The sequence below is a fragment of the Rutidosis leptorrhynchoides genome, chromosome 3 (genome assembly GCF_046630445.1).
Source record: "Rutidosis leptorrhynchoides isolate AG116_Rl617_1_P2 chromosome 3, CSIRO_AGI_Rlap_v1, whole genome shotgun sequence".
In the NCBI taxonomy this organism is placed as follows: Eukaryota; Viridiplantae; Streptophyta; class Magnoliopsida; order Asterales; family Asteraceae; genus Rutidosis; species Rutidosis leptorrhynchoides.
In genome coordinates, this window is record NC_092335.1 from 195,578,611 (window position 1) to 195,583,571 (window position 4,961).

The following is a 4,961-nucleotide window of genomic DNA, read 5'->3' on the forward strand; positions in this document are numbered from 1 at the left end:
GAAATTTCTGACCAAATTTAAACTTTAATCTTTATATATTCCCGACACGATAAGCAAAGTTTGTAAGTTGAATCTCAAGAATTTAAAACTGTGTGCATACACTCATTTAACCTATACCAAATTCCAATGATTCACGAACCATTATATGAACGAACATGATTATATATGTATATGTGTATATATTATAACTTGAAAACATTAACAAAGTATTAGACGTATAATACTTTATATAAATGTATTTGTTTCAAAATATATTCTAATAGTTATCAATGGAATTAAAAGATGATATCAAATGATTGAATTATTCGATACATTGAATTATAATTATGAGTCTCTATTAAGAGGTCCACTATGATTTGAGAAACCTTTCCTTTTTAACTGTATTCGGAATTGTTGGTAAAAGTGATTTACAAAAGTGTCATTTACAAGAGTTAGTCAAAAGTTAGAAATCATTTCCGTTTAAATTTCAAAAATATACTTTACTTGATTAACTCGTGTCCCTCGATATGTAGCGACCCCGACAAATCGTCAAATGACGGCGTCAGCTACCTACGGTCCCATTACATGGTTATAAGTATTTATAACAAGGTTTGACTGAAAATATGTCGCATTCATTTCATAAAAGGATGTTTCAACGTTTACAAAGTAATTCCCAAGACAAGTACACAACAAAGTTATAGTTCATATGAAACACGTGCGACATAGTTTAAAGAAGCCAAAAAGACGCTCCACGTATGCAATTATACTCGACATCCAAAGCAAGTATCAAAAAGTATGAGCGGAAGCATGTATCACCTAAGTTCAAGGACCTGAGAAAAACATAGAGAATCTGTCAACGAAAACGTTGGTGAAATCATAGGTTTAAGTAAGTAAGTGAGTAAAAGTAAGTAAGTCGAACCACAAGGTTTGCAAAGTTGAAATAATAGTAAATCATTCTAAAAGTTAATATTCACGAGCACCCAATTATCAAAGCTTAACATTCCATCCATTGTATACCCCATCCATAGTGCTAGAACAAACACTGATTCTCGAAAATATATTTCATCCGTAGACGGTAGCGAACCGTCAAAGATGAGGGTTGTCAACCCATATGGCCATATAACATAAGTTCTCTCTTACACCCGTCAAGTGTAACTAATGATAATCGAATTGAGGCTTTTTGTTCTAAACTCGTATGTAGAATGTTTGTTTTCCCGTTCTTGTGTTCACTTAGTTCAAAAGAATCGTTTATGTTTTCTCATCCCAAATATAAGTTCAAAAAGAGTAAAAGTGGGACTATGATCTCACCTTTGATTGCAAGAGTGAAATAGTACTTCAACAAGTAAACGTGCAAAGAACAATGCTAGTCTCGACCTAAACAATTAGGTTGTATCAATAACGATAGTCACGAAGGGTCAAAGATGTTCAATTAGTCCTATGGCTCAATACGACTCGATTAATATAGCATGTGAAGCAAATTGTCAAGTTTCATGCAAGATACAAGTATAAAAGCATGTTAGGAAGATTGCATAATTAATTGGTTAAGTTTGACAAAAAGTCAAACTTGGTCGGGTCAAAGTCAACGAAAAAGTCAACATGTTCGGGTCGGGTCCCGGACAAATTTTCCATGCTAATTATTCATATACAAGTATATTAAAACAAGTTTCATGTGAATCAGAGGTCGGTAGCTAGTCAAACATTTCACGTTAAAAGGGACATGGAGGTCAGAATCTGTCCAGGCCATTTGGCGCGCCGCGCGGGGTAGGGTGCGCGCCGCGCGACCTGTAGTTCAGCTATTTTTCTGTCTTTAAAACTATGCACGAGCCAAAACCAATTCTAACACAACTCTTGACCCGCAAACACTTATAACGCCTATCATACATCGTTGGAAAGGTATTTTGACGAGGAATGCAACTAAACACATATCATCAATCAAACTTCCACTTATAACAACCAAAAACCACAATTAATGTTCCTCATTCAATGCATACAAGTCATAAATGCAATTTAATTATTTGGCAACCAAATTACACGAACGATATGCCGTAGCGAAGGTAATTAAGCATACAACACAACCTAACACTTACAATCGACATTTTCAAGCATTTAAAGCATCAAAAATCCATTCCTAGTTCATGAAACCCTAACCAAAAATCACCAAATTTCATAATCAAGTTTAAGAGGTTTCTTTGATAAATCTTTACATCCAAATGAAGCTAGTAACACTAGGAACAAGATTAAAACATGAACTCTTAACATCAAACAACATATAACCACTTAAAATTCAAGATTAAGCATGTGAACTTTCAATGTGAACTAGTTACATTAAAATAGCAAGAACAAGCATACAAAACACATAATCAAACTAGACTTGAGCCATAGACACTAATTAACAACCTTTTAATTCAAAAATCTCAAGAACACATAAAATTAGTGATTTTAGAAAGTTACCCAAATTTGATGAGGTCGGTATGGAATCGAAGAGGAGATCACGAGGAGTTCAAATATGTAATTTGTTTGGCAAGATGACCGCTAGCTCGATTTTGGATGATGAATCTTTGTATGGAAGTTGAGAGAAAAGTTGAAGTAGTAAGAGTGAAAGAGATGAGATTGAATGGATGAGGATGAGGGTTGACTCTTTGACCTAGTCAAAAGTTTCAACCCTTGGCAAGTTTGGTCCCTTAACTTTAAAACGGGTGTGGGAATTACCTAAACAAGATAATTCAAACACGTATCAACGAGACGTGTTATAAACATATAACGGAACATAAATAGTTAAACGGAAAAGTTGACGGAAAAAGGCGGGATGTTACATTACCTACACCTTAAAAGAAATTTCGTCCCGAAATTTAGGTAGGCGTAGTAGTCGTTGTTTCTTCCTCGGAATCTGACGTTTCCGGAACCGGGAATAGATGAGGGTGTTTCTTTCGCATTTGATCTTCTCTTTCCCAAGTAAACTCGGGTCCTCTTTTGGCGTTCCAACGAACCTTAACAATCGGGATCCGGCTTTGTTTTAATTCCTTCTCGACGTAGTCCACAATTTCAACCGGTTCCTCCACAAAATGGAGTTTGTCGTTAATAGTGAGTTCCTCAAGAGGAACGACGATATCGGGCTCGGCAAGACATTTCTTCAAGTTAGATACGTGAAATGTAGGGTGGACGGAGCTTAGTTGCGGCAGAAGATCCAAACGATACGCAACGGTTCCAACACGCTCTAAGATTTCGAAAGGGCCAACATACCGCGGATTTAGTTTCCCACGTTTCCCAAAACGAATGACACCCTTCCAAGGTGCGACTTTTAACATGACGCGGTCACCGACTTGAAATTCGAGGTCTTTGCGTCTTTTGTCGGTATAGCATTTTTGACGACTCCGGGCCGTCTGAAGCTTATCTCGGATTTGAAGAATCTTCTCGGTTGTTTCGTGAATGAGTTCGGGCCCGGAAATTTGCACGTCACCCACTTCGGCCCAACAAAGAGGAGAGCGACATTTTCGACCATACAACGCTTCAAAAGGTGCGGCCTGGATACTCGCATGATAACTATTGTTGTAAGAGAATTCGGCGAGAGGTAAGTGCTTGTCCCAAGCTTTTCCAAAATCAACAACACAAGCTCGTATCATGTCCTCCAAGGTTTGTATCGTACGTTCACTTTGCCCATCGGTTTGAGGATGATATGCGGTGCTCATGTCTAAACGCGTTCCCAACGCTTCTTGTAAAGTACGCCAAAATCTAGAAACGAAACGACCATCTCGGTCGGAGATAATCGATAAAGGTACACCGTGACGGGCTACGATCTCCTTGATGTAAAGTTGTGCAAGTTTCTCCATTTTGTCGGTCTCTTTCATGGCGAGAAAGTGCGCGGATTTGGTGAGGCGATCGACAATGACCCAAATAGTATCATAACCGCCCGACGTTTTCGGTAATTTGGTGATAAAATCCATCGTGATCCTTTCCCACTTCCATTGTGGGATCTCGGGTTGTTGAAGTAACCCGGACGGTCTTTGGTGTTCGGCTTTGACTTTAGCGCAAGTCAAACATTTGGCAACGTATCTAGCAACCTCCTTTTTAATATTCGGCCACCAATATTGTTCTTTAAGGTCATGGTACATCTTATTGGCGCCGGGATGAATCGAATATCGTGATTTGTGGGCTTCGTCTAGGATGAGGTTTCGTAAGTCGCCATATCTAGGCACCCAAATTCTTCCGGCGTAATATCGAAGTCCGTTCTCCTTAACTTCGAATCGAGAGACGAGGATGTTTAAAAGTTCACGTCCGATGTGGTTGTCTTTAAGAGCCTCCTCTTGGGCTACACGAATTTGGCTATTAAGGTTTGAGTGGATGGTGATGTTTAATGCTCGGACGCGAAGAGGCACCGCTCTTTCCTTTCGACTTAAGTCATCGGCCACTACATTTGCCTTTCCGGGGTGATAACGAAGCTCGCAATTATAATCGTTCAAGGTCTCAATCCACCTTCGTTGTCTCATGTTTAGTTGCTTTTGATCGAAGATATGTTGGAGACTTTTGTGATCGGTAAAGATAGTACTCTTGGTACCAAGAAGATGATGTCTCCATAGCTTAAGTGCAAAGATGACGGCACCGAGTTCAAGATCATGTGTCGTGTAGTTTCGTTCGTGAACTTTGAGTTGTCGAGAGGCATAAGCAATGACTTTCTTTCGTTGCATTAGTACACACCCATAACCGTTTTTCGAGGCATCACAATATACAACAAAATCATCATTGCCTTCGGGAAGTGACAAGATAGGAGCGGTGGTTAGCTTGGTTTTCAAGATTTGAAAAGCGGTTTCTTGTTCGGATGACCAAATGAACTTTCGGTCCTTGTGAGTTAACGCGGTTAAAGGGCGAGCGATTAAGGAAAAGTCCTTGATGAATTTACGATAGTATCCGGCGAGACCCAAGAATTGACGAATTTGAGTAGGAGTAGTAGGAGTCTCCCATTTACTAATGGCTTCGATTTTCGCGGG